We start from the raw sequence: 15,524 nt of genomic DNA, 5'->3' as shown, positions 1-15,524 counted from the left end.
AAAGAGGAAAGCGACAGCAGGACTGAGGGAGTTGGGTTGCGGAGCTGGAGGGGGCGGAGCTTCCCGGGAGGGCGAGAAAGTGGGCAGGAACCCGGGAGGAGGAGGAGGGAGGCTGGAGGGAAGCGTGGGGCTCTTGTAGGGGGCGTTGAGGGGCGGCGGGAACCCGGGCAGGCGAAGGTCGACCTCTGGAAGTGGAACATGGGTCTCCACGCAGATTCCTGTCCAGTGACTGTGGTGAATGTCGATTTCTTTCTTTTTTTCTTGAGAAAAGGTATTTTAAACTAACTTTTATATTGAAAAAATTAAAATGTTGCGCTCCATTTTGGGATGGGGGAATCAGTAAATCAGGAGCTTGCAATTTTTTAAATGATTTTTAATAAGTAAGAGAATGGAATGATACATGATCCCAGCTAAACCTGGGTAGCGCTTTAAAAACGATGTAAAAACTTATCCATTTCTTTTTCAAAAAAATCAATGTTAGGCCGGGCACGGTGGCTCACACCTGTAATCCCAGCACTTTGGGAGGCTAAGGCTGGCAGATCACGAGGTCAGGGGTTGGAGACCAGCCTGGCCAACATAGTGAAACCCCTTCTCTACTAAAAATACAAAAATGAGCTGGGCGTGGCAGTGGGCGCCTGTAATCCCAGCTACTCGGGAGGCTGAGGCAGGAGAATCGCTGGGACCCGGAAGGTGGAGGTTGAGATCACGCTATTGCCCTCCAGCCTGGGCAAGAGAGTGAGACTGTTTCAAAAAAAATTCCTTTTATCCTGTGAGACAGGTGTTTGAACCAGCTAATCAATCTTCATTCAAGGAAGCACCCAATCCTAAATATACATCCTAAAAGCAGCCTGTCTTGGTCCCCCATTCCTACCAGCCTAGTCCAGATCACCTTCCTTTATCTGTGGATTACTGCAACAACCTGTTGCTCTATCCGTTTGCCGCTTTGATCAAGGCAGCTGGATCTATAAAAACGCCCAAACCCAATCAGGACACTCCAGCGCTCAAACTCTTAAGATTGTTGCATATCTTTGTAATTGGTAGCAGTTCTTAAGTTGGTATGTCTAGAGTCTAGACGTGCATACCCTACTTTTAACCTCAGAAACGACTGGCTAAAACCTCATCAGCCTCGGGGGCAGCAGGGTGCAGAAAGTGAGGAGGCAGTAGGGTGGGAAACGAAGCTAACGGGAAAACGCTGTCCCATTCATTTGAGAATATAATCACAGTGTATCTGACCATTTAGAAAAGCCCTATTAACCCCATGAGATAATGCAGAGGTTAGCAAACTATGGCACTAGAGCCAAATCCAGTCTTTTTTGTGTGGGGCCAGAGGAGGTAGAGGAAAGGGGAAGTGGGCGGGAAGACTGCCATCTTTTTTTTTTTTTTTAACGACCTTGAGCAAGGAATGATTATTTCTAGTATTAAATGATTTTTTAAAATATTTTTAAAAAATAATATGTGACAGGTTGGACATGGTGGCTCACACCTGTAATACCAGCACTTTGGGAGGTCCAAGCGTTAGGATCACTTGAGGCCAGTAGTTCAAGATCAGCCTGGGCAACACAGGCTTAAATTCTTTACAAAAAATTTAAAAATTAGTTGGGTATGGTGATGCACGCCTCCCCCCCAACACCCAGCAACTCTGGAGGCTAGGGCGAGAGGACTGTTTGAGCCCAGGAGTTTAAAAGCTGCAGTGAGCCATGATCTCACCACTGCACTCCAGCCTGGGTTACAATGCAAGACCCTCTCAAAACAGAAAGAAAGAGAAGAGGCCGGGGCGCAGTCGCTCACACCTGTAATCGCTGCCTGTAATCGCAGCCCTTTGGGAGGCCGATGTGGGCGGATCAGACCAGCCTGGCCAATATGGTAAAACCCCTTCTCTACTAAAAATACAAAAATTAGCTGGGCGTGGTTGTAGGTACCTGTAATCCCAGCTACTCGGGAGGGCTGAGGCAGAAGAATCATTTGAACCTGAGAGGCAGAGGTTCCAGTGAGCCGAAATCGTGCCATTGCACTCCAGCCTGGGGAACAAAGCCAGACATCATTTAAAAAAAAAAAGGAAAAAATGTGAAAACTGTATGAAATTCACATTTCAGTGACCTTAAACTATGTTTTATTAGGACATAGCCCACACTTACTCATTTATGGCTACTTTTGCTCTGGTAAGGGTAGAGTTGAGTAGTTGGGAGGCAGACTGTGTCCCCCACTTAGCTGGAGATTACATTTACTATTGGACCCTTTACAAGAAGAGTGTGTAGACCTGAGCTAAAAGGTGTAATATAACCAGCATAGTGTGCATAAGTACCCTGTATCAACTGTTATCATTATTATAGCTGTCACTGTAGATGCGTGTCAAATCCCCAAAATATTTCTTCTTCCAAAATGTTTTTATGATGTGTTTGACTAGTAGCTGAAGAGCTATAAAATATTGAGATACCTTCTAATAATTTAATATTGAAGAGATGCTATTTGTGAGTTTATAATAGTTATCTATTTAAATTGATGTAGCATTTAAATGCCAAGTAATTTATGTACAGCAAATTCACTAGATTTTAATGTCACTGAACATTGAGATCTCTCTTCAATACTACCTCCAACATCTCTCATGTTTGAAGATAATATATCCTAGAAGCAAAATACCTATCTAGGCTAAAAGAGAGTAAAACATTTGTTCCACTTGTTCAAAGTTTATCAGAAAACAAAACAGTTCAAGAGGGATATTGAGGACCATACTCCGTAGTGTCTGGAAAGCCGGGGATGGGACCGTCTCCTCCCCAGATTTCAGACTGTTCTGTACTGTGTGCAGAGTAACCAGACTGTGCAGGAGAATCTGACAGCACAAAGGAGACGAAAGCCAGGCTTAGATGTTTTTGCTTAAAGTCAGGTTTTGTTCCCTTTGATAATTTGGAAAAATACCGGAACACAGGTCATTCGTTTGTTCATTCATTCATAATTTCAGGTTGGCTTGGTCTCTTGATGTCCTATTGGAACCACTGCTTTATTTAATGATAAACCATTGAAATGAATTTCAAAGGAAATAAACTTCACAGTACATCTGATGTTTTAGGACAGATCACATGTTGACACAGATAAAAGTGTACACCTGTGAAGCCTTTGATAAATTTTAATCAATAAAAAGTGTAATAAGACACTAAGATGATTGGCCATGAAGTACCGAATTGCTGGAGGATGGGATTGTTTAGAAAGAAAACCTATTCAGCCTTCTAAGAAAACAACGTCAGAGGACGGGCCATCCTCCATATTAATGACTTCATTTCCTTTGAGACAAGACTTACAGTATGGCAGCTTGTTATCTTTTTTTTTCTTTGTGAAACAGTCTTGTTCTGTCGCCCAGGCTGCAGTGCAGTAGCATGATCTTGGCTCACTGCAACCTCCATCTCCCAGGTTCAAGTGATTCTCCTGCCTCAGCCTCCCCAGTAGCTGGGATTACAGGCATGTGCCCCCACGCCCAGCTAATTTTTATATCTTTAGTAGAGAAGGAGGTTCACCATGTTGGCCAGGCTGGTCTTAAACTCCTGGCCTCAAGAGAGCCATGTGCCTCGGCCTCCCAATCTTCAATTCTTAGGAAAGCTAGTTGAAAGTACATTAAAACAAAAGTACTAACCCAGCAGAATATGGTTTATGAAATATAAAATATATGAGGTTGGGGTTTTTTGAGTAGTGATATTTATTCCCTATAGTCTAACATGTTTTCTCTAAAGTCTTGGCTCAGTCTGTATCAGTGTTATCAATAACTAGACAGATTAAACAGCAACAACCACTCAAGGTTATTGCCTGTCATTTCAGTTCTCCAGGGCACCACATGTCAAAACTATCGATGCTTGCAGTTTTTCCCCTGAACCAATATATCAGCTATGTCAACCTAAAAACAAAATATTTTGAAGTAACAGGTATATAAATTTATCTAGCCCACAGCAGGTGCTCAGAGGTTGATTCTGAATCCAGATTGTAAAAATTAAGGGCCTTTCAAAAATCCTTTGTAATATCCAAGCATCAGGGATTTCCTCTGTGGCCCCGGGTGCAGCAATTGGGTTTGCCACATTGGGTCGCTGGTCCTCCATTCTTGTAATGCTGCACTAGGAATCGTGATGCTGAATCCTCCCTCCTTTCTTCACCAGCTCTGTCAGCACTCAGGTTATGGAATTTCAGCAGTCATTTACAAAATGTTACTCATCTTGTCCTCTGTCTCAGCTTTTATTAAGTTGCATTGAATAAAAATGCAACTGCTATTTATGCAAGCTAGGAATCAAATTCAGAAAATTATCTTCCATCTGTCAGGAAGAAATGACACAAAAATTATGTACATTTAGAATTATTTTATTTCATGCTGCAAAATATATAAAATTGGCAATAGTAAAAAGCAGGTTTCAATACAGACATTTTTATGTGGATATTGTATATATCAGGAGTCATTGTAAGCACTGTTCTTTGTGTAATGAAGTTCCAAGTATATAACATTCATCCAAGCACTACTAAGATAAAAGATAAATACCTGGTATCATATAAAGGCTTTTTCAACAATAGAAATATGATTGGTCAGATTCATACATGTTTGCTATCAGATTAGTAAGAGATCTACCATCCATTTCAATAATATAACCTAGACATACAAAGAAGCCAATAAAAAGATGTTTGGTCATAGCTGGTAACTTTATAACACACTAATAGGTTTGCTATAGTATTAGCAATGGAAGAGACAAGAAAGGAAAGAAAAAAGGAAGGGCTAAATGCTCAGTGAATTTTGTAAGTCTGTACTGCTGTTTCATTATCTTAAAAAAAAAAAAAAAGACCCTTTAATCAAAGTTGCCAAAAAAGGAAAAAAAAAACCCTTCTTTGTTCATTTGATATAGCTTTTGGGGAAAATCTCAATGTGAGTAGGTAGTGCCAGCATTTAATCAGTTGGTGCTGTAAAGTAACACTGTGTCACTTAGGGCCACTTTTGGGCAAATCAGGACTTCTCACTGATGGTCAGTAGCAACACCTGTTGTAGCAACACACAGCCCAAGGAGCAACACTTTCCTGGGACCAAGGTCCTTGCTATGTGTGGCTTCTTTAGAATACTTGAAACTGTTTGGGAATAAAAAGGATTTCATCTGCCATATGATAATGACCACAAATGACTGAACTTTATGTGCCATCATAGGAAAGGCACTTTGTCTCTTATATTTTGCGTTTCATCGACATATCCTTCTGTGGCTTTTGGCAGAAGAGGCCCCAAGATTTGCCAGCTTGCCCACATCACAAAGCTATTGAGAGTCAAGATTTGAAAGTAGGCTTGTCTGAACCTACTGAGTATGCTCTTTCTACTTCAAGATATCTTTCTCTTTCCACTTCAACGCTTCTAGTAAACTTTAAAAACAATTAATTATGTATAATATATAATAATCTATATATAGTGTATGTATATACACACATATGTATGTAAATCCAAAGATAGAGAGAACTAAGTCTCCCCTTTTCCCTGTATCTCTAGCTGTCTCCTCTCCAGGGAGGGTCTGTGCTTACACAACTGATTATGTAGATATATTCCCCCTTCTCTATTTTTTCTGATACAAATGTAACTCACAATATGCTAGTGATGTTTAAGAAGCATTCTCGGCTGGGCACAGTGGCTCACACCTGTAATCCCAGAACTGTGGAAGGCCCTGGTGGGAGAACTGCTTGAGCCCAGGAGTTTGAGGCCAGCCTGAGCAGCACAGTGAGACCCCCCATCTCTACAAAAAGTAATAAAAAAAATGAGTCAGGATGGTGGTGTGTACCTGTAGTCCCTGCTATTCAGAAGGCTGAGGTGTGAGAATCACTTGAACCTGGGAGGTCCAGGGTGCAGTGAGCCATGATAGCATCACTGCACTCCAGCCTGGGGTACAGAGAGAAGCCCTGTCTCAAAAAAAAAAAAATGTATAATTCTCTTTGGAAATGAATTTGAAAATATTTACTTGGACATTTTTATTTTAATAATTTTAAATGGCCTATACCCAGCTAGAAATGATGACACAGCAGTGAAAAACAGCTCCCTTCCTCCTCTTTGAATCCTCCCATCAGTTCCTCTCACCAATTTGAACTACTATTACCAGTTTCTTATTTAACCTTCCAGAGATAGTCTTTTCAAATAGAAACATGTATTTATATTTCTTCCTCCATTGTTGTTATTTACATAAGCTGTAACATACTGAACATGTGATTTTGTACTTGACTTCGCTTACTTAGCAGTCCATGTCAGCATGTATAACTCTATATACATACATATATATATATATACACATACATGTTTTTCTTTTTGAGATGGAATCCCCCTCTGCCACCCAGGCTGGAGTACAGTGGTGTGATCTTAGCTCACTGCAACTTCCACCTCCCAGGTTCAAGTGATTCTCCTGCCTCAGCCTCCCAAGTAGGTAGGACTACAGACACCCACCACCACGCCTGGCTAACTTTTGTATTTTTAGTAGAGACAGGGTTTTACCGTGTTGGCCAGGCTGGTCTCAAACTCTTAACCTTGTGATCTACCCACCTCGGCCTCCCAAAGTGCTGGAATTACAGACATGAGCCACCACACTCGGTCAACATGTACAATTCTAACTTATTCTTTTTAAACATCAGCATGGAATTCCATTACATATATATACCATAATTTATTTCATCAGTGCTCTATTGAAGAAACATTTAAGTTGTTTCTAGTTTTTTACTATTACAAAGAATGCTGCAATGACTATTCTTTTCTGTGTGCCTATGTGAGAGTTTTTCTGCAGGATGAATTAGCAGGTGTGACATTGCTGTGTCACAGGGTATATACATTTTTAATTGTAATGGTAATTTAATTGCCCAGGAATTGTATCATTTACATTTCCCCAATAATATGTTTGCCAGTACACTTTTTCCTCCAACCCTCACCAACACAGAACTTTTTTAAACTTCTGTTAAGGTGGAGCTTTTATATAAAATGTTTTGTTCATTCATTAGCTGTTTAGGTAGAGCCTGTGATTTACTGTTTGTACAGTGCACCAGATCCAAGTGTGCATTTTGGGGGCCCTAAGACTTTGGATGAAAAAAGAAGCAGAATAATTTACAAGCAAAACTTCCGATGTGCTACCTTTCTGAACTCCTGCTCTAAGCCTGGCACCACGGATACTCGGAGAAATAAGCCCTGCTTTCACTCAAGGCCCGTTAACAGTTCTCCCAGTAATGTGAAAGTGGCTGCTAACATGCCAGTCGCTGCCTGGAAAATGGATCCCACATATCCACTAAGGCTTAGGCTCTCAGCAATGCTTAGGAGATGTGGGTGGTGGCTGCACACTTCCTTCTTCCATTTGAAGTTGCTTCTCTCCGCCCCAACACATAATGGAAACAATTGTAAACAAAAGAAAAGGCATTTGCCACCCTTTTTGTATTTTGACACAGTCTCACCATGTTGCTCAGGCTGGAGTGTAATGGCATGATCTTGGCTCACTGCAACCTCTACCTCCTGGATTCAAGCAATTCTCCTGCCTCAGCTCCTGAGTAGCTGGGACTACAGGAGTGTACCACCACGCCCAGCTAATTTTTTGTGTATTTAGTAGGGACAGGGTTTTACCATGTTGTCCAGGCTGGTGTTGAACCCCTGACCTCATGATCTGCCCGCCTTGGCCTCATAAAGTGCTGGGATTACAGGCGTTAGCACCACGCCTGGCCAGTATTCACATTTTAGTTGTAGTATGCACTATATTTCTAACCAGGGGACTGGTTATAGAGTTTGTTTTGTTGGAATGTAGGAAGAAAGGCATTTATTTCTTCTGTTCTCTTGTTTATTTATTTATTTATTTTGCTGGAGGAGGAGGGTGGAGGGAGGTAGAAATTTTTTTTTTTTTTAGGAAAAATCTATGAGAAGCAGGGAGATTGTTATTTTTATATTCCCCTCTTATGAACCACTATACAAATTAGAAGGGATTAATTACCACTTACCAAAATTATTGGTCTTTGCAAAATTATCCAAATAACTGCCAGTTACCAGCTCTACCTAAACTGACTGGAAGAAAGCCTATATTTAAGCTTACGATTGTATTTGCTAGTGTCTAATAAAAACTGCTCTCCAAATGGTCATAATACAGAAGGGAAATCTGGATTATTGAAGAATTTGAGCATTAAATTAGGCCATAATCAGCCGGCCATGCCTACTTAATATTATGAGGTTAGGACTGTTGAGTGCACATTCTCCTTACTGCTCTTCCCTTACCTCATGTAACCTAGAGCATCACATTATGATCCTTCAGGATCACTCACCTTGGTTATCAGCTGTCAGACTTTGATAAACTCCCACAGGGATCTAAAAGCCTCTCCTTGTACTGTCTGTGCTTTACCAGATCCAGAAGCACATGGGGACACTAGACTCTGGATGACAAAAGCAAGCGGAATAATTTACAAGTAAAACCTGTGATCATTTCATATGTAATTGACCCTTAAATAACATGGATTTGAACCCTGCAGGTTCAAAATATGTGAGTTTTTTTTCAGACAGGGTCTCCTCTGTTGCCTAGGCTGGAGTGCAGTGGCGCAGTCTCTGCTCACCACAACCTCCACCTCCCAAGTTCAAATGATTCTCCTACCTCAGCCTCCTAAGTAGCTGGGATTACATGTGTGTGCCTTCATGTGCAGCTAATTTTCTTTTTTTTTTTTTTTTCGTGAGGACGGGTTTTCCCTATGTAGACCAGGCTGGTCTTGAACTCCTGGCCTCAAGTGATCCACCCACCCCTGCCTTCCAAAGTGCTGGGGTTACAGGCATGAGCCACCACACCTGGCCGTGAATTTTTTTCAATAAATATATTGGAAAATTTTTTGGAGATCTGTGACAATTTCAAAAAACTGCCAAATGAACTGCATAGCCTAGACATATCCAAACAGTTAAGAAAAAGGCATGTCATCAATGCATAAGATATATGCAGATACCAGCCTATTTTATCATTCACTACCATAATACATACACAAATCTCTTATAAAAAGTTAAACTTTATAAGAACTTGTTATACACACAAACACAGATCTTACATGGGCCCCATTCACAGTCAAGAGAAATAGAAACAAATGTAAAAATGCAGTATTAAAGCATAGCTGTATAAAACTAAATGTAGTGTATACTGCACTACTGTAATAAGTCTGATCATCTCCTGTTTCTATATCAGTGAGCTCAGGTGTTGCAAGTCTTGCTTAAAACACTGTGTGGTACTGTTCGTCTTGTGTGAGCAGGCCGTTTCTCCAGTAAATTGTGTATTGCCGTAAAAAGTGATCTCATGGTTCTTGAGTATTTTTATGTTGTTTAATGCAAACTGTAAACCTTGAATAACACCATGGGACTCATATGAAATGCCACTGGTGGTGCTTTAAGTGCTCCCAAGAAGCAGAGAAAAGTCATGACATTACAAGAAACAAAATTTTATTTACAAAAATAAGATGGCTGGCCTGCAGCTTGTAGTTTGCTGACCCCTCTTCTAAATTTTTTTTAATTAGGTAAATCTATAAATAATATGAAAACTTTTCAAATTATATTGTGAAAAATGTATGTTTCAAAACAGGTTGTGTAGGCTGGGTGCGGGGGCTCGTGCCTGTAGTCCCAACACTTTGGGAGGCCGAGGTGGGTAGATCATGAGGTCAGGAGTTTGAAACCAGCCTGGCCAACGTAGTGAAACCCTATCTCTACTAAAAATACAAAAAAAAATTTAGCTGAGCCTGGTGGTGGGCACCTGTAGTCCCAGCTACTCTGGAGGCTGAAGCGGGAGAATCACTTGAACCCAGGGGTGGAGGTTGCAGTGAGCCGAGATCGCCCCGCTGCACTCCAGCCTGGGCAACAGAGTGAGCCTCCATCTCAAAAAAAAAAACCAGATTGTGTATTTATAGAGTATGTGGTTATTTTATTTAAAGGTATACATACTAAAATAAATAAAACTCTGTGTAACTACATGTAATTATATATTAAATATTATAGTTATATATGACTTCATAAAATTATATCTTTATATAGATAAGCAGATAATATAAGCATAAAAGAAAAGCCTCATGTAAAATGCACCAAAATGTTAATCTGGGACTAAAATTTCAATGTAGGATTGTAAAAAGCTTTTCTTAGTATAAAAATTTAAATGTTTTTTAAAAACAATCATTTTCAAACAAATTTATGATTCAAAAACATTTTAAAATATGTGCATTACTACTTATGTACAATCACTTTCATCTCTATTTCTTTTCAATCATTGTCTGCACTTTATGCTTGTCAAAGTTTACGTATTTTCCTAGTTTTCTTTGCTTTATTCCTATTGTATGCCCAGGGTCAGTAGGTTGCAATAAACCACAGTTTAAAAAAAATTAGATAAAAGTTGTGATTCTGATCATAGTGATAATAATGTGAAATAGAGCAAGTTTAGGTAAAATTTCTAAAAATAAGCCTTTGTGGGGAAAACCAACACACTCACAAATGTTATTCTCAGCTGTTACTCAAGAGCCTTTCAGAAGGGATATCATGTGGAATCCGCCAGAATGTCTTTGCTCACATGCCCCAGGAGACACACCAAGAAATCCCAGGAGCATTTTTGCTACTCTGTGCTTCTTACTACAGCCCAACTGTCTCAGTGGGACCAATTCTGATGCTTTTAACAGCTGTGAGAACTACAGTTGACCCTTGAACAATGCAGGGGTTAGGGTTAGCCTAAGTTAACTATTGATAGCTTTCTGTTGACTATGGATAATGTAAATAGCTGATTAACACATATTTTGTATGCTTGTACTGTATTCTTACAATAAACTAGAGAAAAGAAAATGTAATTAAGAAAATCATAAAGAAGAGAAAATACATTATAGTATTGTAAATGTATTTATAGACACTGCAGATTTATGTCATCTGTTTACAAGATGAATTATATGCCTGAAATGGTGGGCAACTGCAGGTGCAGGCGTTAATCTCCAGTACATACCAAGTAATTCAACTCCTGCACTGCAGCTTGGGTGACAGAGGGAGACTCCGTCTCAAAACAAAAGGAATGGCTCACTTTTGGTAAAATAGTCAACCCCAGAACTCCTAGGAACTGTTTTGGTTTTTTTTCTTTCCAAGATACCTAATCTTCGGCCGTGTTCTCTAATACTTGGATGGGCCTGCTTGGTCTTTTTCCATTTATATCAGGAAAACTGCTCAAAACCAAAGTAGAGTGGGGGTAGCTGCTGGCTGGGACTCTGTCCCCTTAGTCTGGTGTGCTACAGCTGCCTGGACCTACACCGATCTTCTCAGGCTCTGGGTTGAATTCATTTATCTCCTTGTTTGTTCCACATTCTTCTTTTTCTTTTTCCTTTTTTTTAAATTGAGGCAGGGTCTTGGCTCTGTCACCCAGACTGGAGGGCAGTGTCGCAATCATAGTTCACTGCAGCGCTAGGGCCTTGAACGCTGTTACAGCTCACTGCAGCCTCAAATTCCAGGGTTCAACCCATCCTCCCACCTCAGTAGCTGGAACCCCAGGCATGCGCCACCACCATGTCCTGCTAATTTGTTATTGTTGTTGTTGGAGAGATAGTGGCTCCCTATATTGCCCGGGTTGGTCTCAAACTCCTGGGCTCAAGCAATCCTCCTTCCTTGGCTTCCCAAAATGCTAGGATTACAAGCATGAGCTACCGTGCCCTGCCATCTCCTCATGCTGACTAGTACACTAGAGGACCCTGCCTGGGATCCTGCCAGGTTAGGCTCTCCCCACACAGCCTACTCATGGCTCTACCTGTGTCCCTGCCTTATTTTGATTTGATTTTTGTATATGGTGAGAGATAGGGGTCTAGTTTCATTCTTCTATATATGGATATCCAGTTTTTCCAGGACCATTTATTGAAGAGACTGTCCTTTCCTCAATATATGTTTTTGGCACCTTTGTTGATAATGAGTTCACCATAGCTGTATGGATTTATTTCTGGATTCTCTATTCTGTTGCATTGATCTATGTGTCTATTTTATGCCAGTGCCATGTTGTTTGGGTTACTATAGCTCTGATGTATGATTTGAAGTTAGGTAGTGTGATTCCTCTAGTTTTATTCTTTTTGCTCAGGATAGATTTGGCTATTCTTGGTCTTTTGCAGTTTCATGTAAATTTTAAAATTGCCTTTTCTAAGTTTGTGAAGTGTATTGTTTGTATTTTGACAGAGATTGCATTCAATCTGTAGATTACTTGGGGTAGTATGAACATTTTAGCAATATTGATTCTTCCAATTAATGAACATGGAATGTCTTTCTATTTTTGTGTCTCCTTCAATTTCTTGCATAAATGTTTTATAGTTTTCATGGTAGAAATTTTTCATTTTGGTTAACTTCTAGATATTTAATTTTATTTGTAGCTATTATAGATGGGATTAACTTTTTAATTTCCTTTTCAGATCATTTACTGTAGGCATATAGAAATGCTATGATTTTATATGTTAATTTTGTATTCCGAACCTTTACTGAATTTGTTTATCAGTTCACATCGTTTTTTAGTGGAGTCTTTAGATTTTTCCAAATATAAAATTATATCATCTGCAAACAGGGATAATTGACTTCTTTCATTCCCATTTGGATGCCTTTTATTTCTTTCTCTTGTCTGATTGCTCTAGCTAGGACTTCCAGAACCATGTTGAGTAACAGTGGTGAAAGTGGGCATCCTTGTCTTTTTCCACATCCTAGAGGAAAAGCTTTTTTTTTTTTCCCCATTCAGTACAACGGTAGCTGTGGATCTGTCATATATGCCTTTTGTTATGTTGAGGATGTTCCTTCTATACCCAGTTTTGTGAGGGTATTTTTAATGATGTGATATTGAATTTTATCAAATGCTTTTTCAGCATCAATTAAAATGATCATATGGTTTTTTTTCCTTTATTCTGTTGATGTGATATATCATACTAATTGATTTGGGTATGTTGAACCATCCTTGCATCACTGGGATAAATCTCACTTGGTAATGCCAAATGATCTTTTTAAATGTGTTGTTGAATCCAGTTTCCTCGTATTTTGTTGAGAATTTTTACATCAACACTCCTCAGAGACATTGGCCTGTAATTTTCCCTTTTTGATGTATCTTTGTCTAGTTTTGGTATTAGGGTAATACTGGCCTCATGCAATGAGTTTGGATGTATTCCGCCTGCCTGTGTTTTTTTTGAGTAGTTTGAATAGGATTGGTATTAGTTTTTCTTTAAATGTTTGGTAAAAGTTAGCAGTGAACCCATTGTGTCCCAGGCTTTTTCTTTACTGGAAGACTTTTTATTATGTCTTTAACTTTATTACTTGTTGGTCTATTCAGGTTTTGGATTTCTATATGGGTCAGTCTTGGTAGGTTGTATGTGTCTAGAAACTTCTTTCTTCTAGGTTTTCCAGTTTATTGGCATACACTTGCTCATCGTAACCTCTAATGATCTTTTTGAATTTCTTTTTTTTTTTTTTTCCTGAGGACCTGGCATGGACCAAGATCTTTTTTAATTTCTGTGGTATTAGTTGTAATGTCATCTCTGATTTTATTTAATTGATTCTTCTCTCTTTTTTCTTAGTCCGACTAATGGTTTGTCCAGTTTGTTTAACTTTTCAAATAGCCAACTTTTCATTTCATTGATCTTTTGTAGGATTTCCTTTGCTTCAATTTCATTTATTTCTTCTCTGATCTTTGTTACTTCTTCTCTTCTACTAACTTTGGGTTTGATTTGCTCTTGTTTTTCTAGTTTTTAACATGAATTGTTAGGTCATTTATTTCAGTTTTTTTTTGGATGTAGGAACTTACAGCTATAAACTTCCCTCTTAATATCGCTTTCACTGTATCCCATAGATTTTGGTACATTGTGTTTCCATTATCATTTGTTTCAAAAAAATGTTCAATTTTCTTCTAATTGCTTCATTGACCCACTAATCACTCAGGAGCTTATTGTTTAATATCCTTATGTTTGTATAGTTTCCAAAATTCCTCTGGTTATTGACTTCTAATTTTATTCCATTGTGGACAGAGAAGAAGCTTGAAATTATTTCAATTATTTAAATATTTTAAAGACTTGTTTTGTGACTCTATGAGTCCATTTTCATGTGGCTATGAAGAAATACCTGAAACTGTATAATTTATAAAGAAAAAAGGTTTAATTGACTCACAGTTCTGCATGGCTGGGGAGGCCTCAGGAAACTTACAATCATGGCAGAAGGTACTTCTTCACAGCATAGCATGTGAGAGAATGAGTGCTGAGTTAAGGGGGAAGCCTCTTATAAAACCATCAGATCTTATGAGAACTCACTCACTATCATGAGAACAGCATGAGGGAAACTGCCCCCGTGATTCAATTATCTCCACCTGGTCCCACCCTTGACATGTAGGGATTATTGCAATTCAAGGTGAGATTTGGGTGGGGACATAGAGCAAAACCATATCAGTGACCTAACATATGGTCACTCACTATCCTTGAGAATAATTCTTGTGCTTAGGAGAAGAATGTGTACTCTGTGGCCATTGGATGAAATGTTCTATAAATATCTATCAGGTCTACTTGGTCTCTAGTGCAGATTAAGCCCAATGTTTCTTTGTTGATTTTCTGTCTGGATGTTCTGTCCAGTGATGCAAGAGGAGTGTTGAAGTCTCCAGCTATTACTCTGTTGGGGTCTATCTCTCTCTATTTTACTCTAATAATATTTGCTTTACATAATCTGGGTGCTCTACTGTTGGGTGCATATATTTTTACATCTGTTGTGTCCTCTCACTTAACTCCTTTTTGATTATATGATGACCTTCTTTGTCTCCTTTTATAGTTTTTGTCTTGAAATCTATTTTGTCTGATATAAGTATAGTAATTCCTGCTCTTCTTTAAGTTTCCATTTTTATGGAATTTTTTTCCCATCCCTTTTTGTTCAGACTATGTGTATAGGTGAAGTGTGTTTCTTGTAAGCAACAGATCGTGGGGTCTTGCTTAGAATAGTCTTCTTTGTGTTAAATCTGCTTGGTGTTCTACAACCTTCTTGTGTTTAAATACTGTTATCTCTCTCTAGGCTTGGGATATTCTCTGCTATTATCCTCTTTTTTTAAGAAAAATCTATTCAGTCACTGTATGTCTTTTGATTGGAGAGCTTATTCCATTTACATTAAGTTATTATTGATAAGTAAGGACTTACTCCTACAATTCTGGTATTTTTTTTTTTCTGGTTGTTTTGCAGCTACTCTTCCTTCTTTTGTTCCTCCTGTTTTCCTTTTAGTGAAAGTGATTTTCTCTGATGACATATTTTTTTCTTTTTCTTTTTATGTATTCATTGTATGTTTTGAGGTTACCATGAGGCTTGTAAATAGTATCTTAAATTCATGACAACTTAACACTAACTGCATAAACAAATTAACAAGCAAAAATAAAATGAATAAAAGCTATAGTTTAACTTTATCTCCCCACTTTTTAACTTTTTGTTGTTTCTGTTTATATTTTATTATACTTTCTATGTTTTGTAAAGTTGTTGCAGTTATTTTTGTTGGTTTCATCTTTTAATGTTTCTACTTAAGATATGAGTAGTTTACACATCAGAATTA

The 15,524-nt window shown here is 38.8% G+C and overlaps 1 long non-coding RNA gene across 3 annotated transcripts in view; it reads left to right on the top strand.

The window, feature by feature from the left end:
- Positions 1–85: 85 nt before the first annotated feature.
- LOC103788142 (uncharacterized) overlaps positions 86–15,524 on the top strand; it is a 45,370-nt gene continuing 29,931 nt past the window's right edge. For 2 of the 3 annotated variants that reach the window (XR_013527018.1, XR_013527019.1), the window contains exon 1: positions 86–234. This is a non-coding gene — a long non-coding RNA (uncharacterized LOC103788142). Of the gene's footprint in view, positions 272–15,524 lie in introns of all 3 variants that reach the window. The other variant, XR_013527017.1, reaches the window with a different exon arrangement.

Source organism: Callithrix jacchus, chromosome 15, assembly GCF_049354715.1.
Source record: "Callithrix jacchus isolate 240 chromosome 15, calJac240_pri, whole genome shotgun sequence".
In the NCBI taxonomy this organism is placed as follows: Eukaryota; Metazoa; Chordata; class Mammalia; order Primates; family Cebidae; genus Callithrix; species Callithrix jacchus.
Note: the sequence above shows the minus strand (reverse complement) of the source record. Positions and strands in the feature narration are given on the sequence as shown.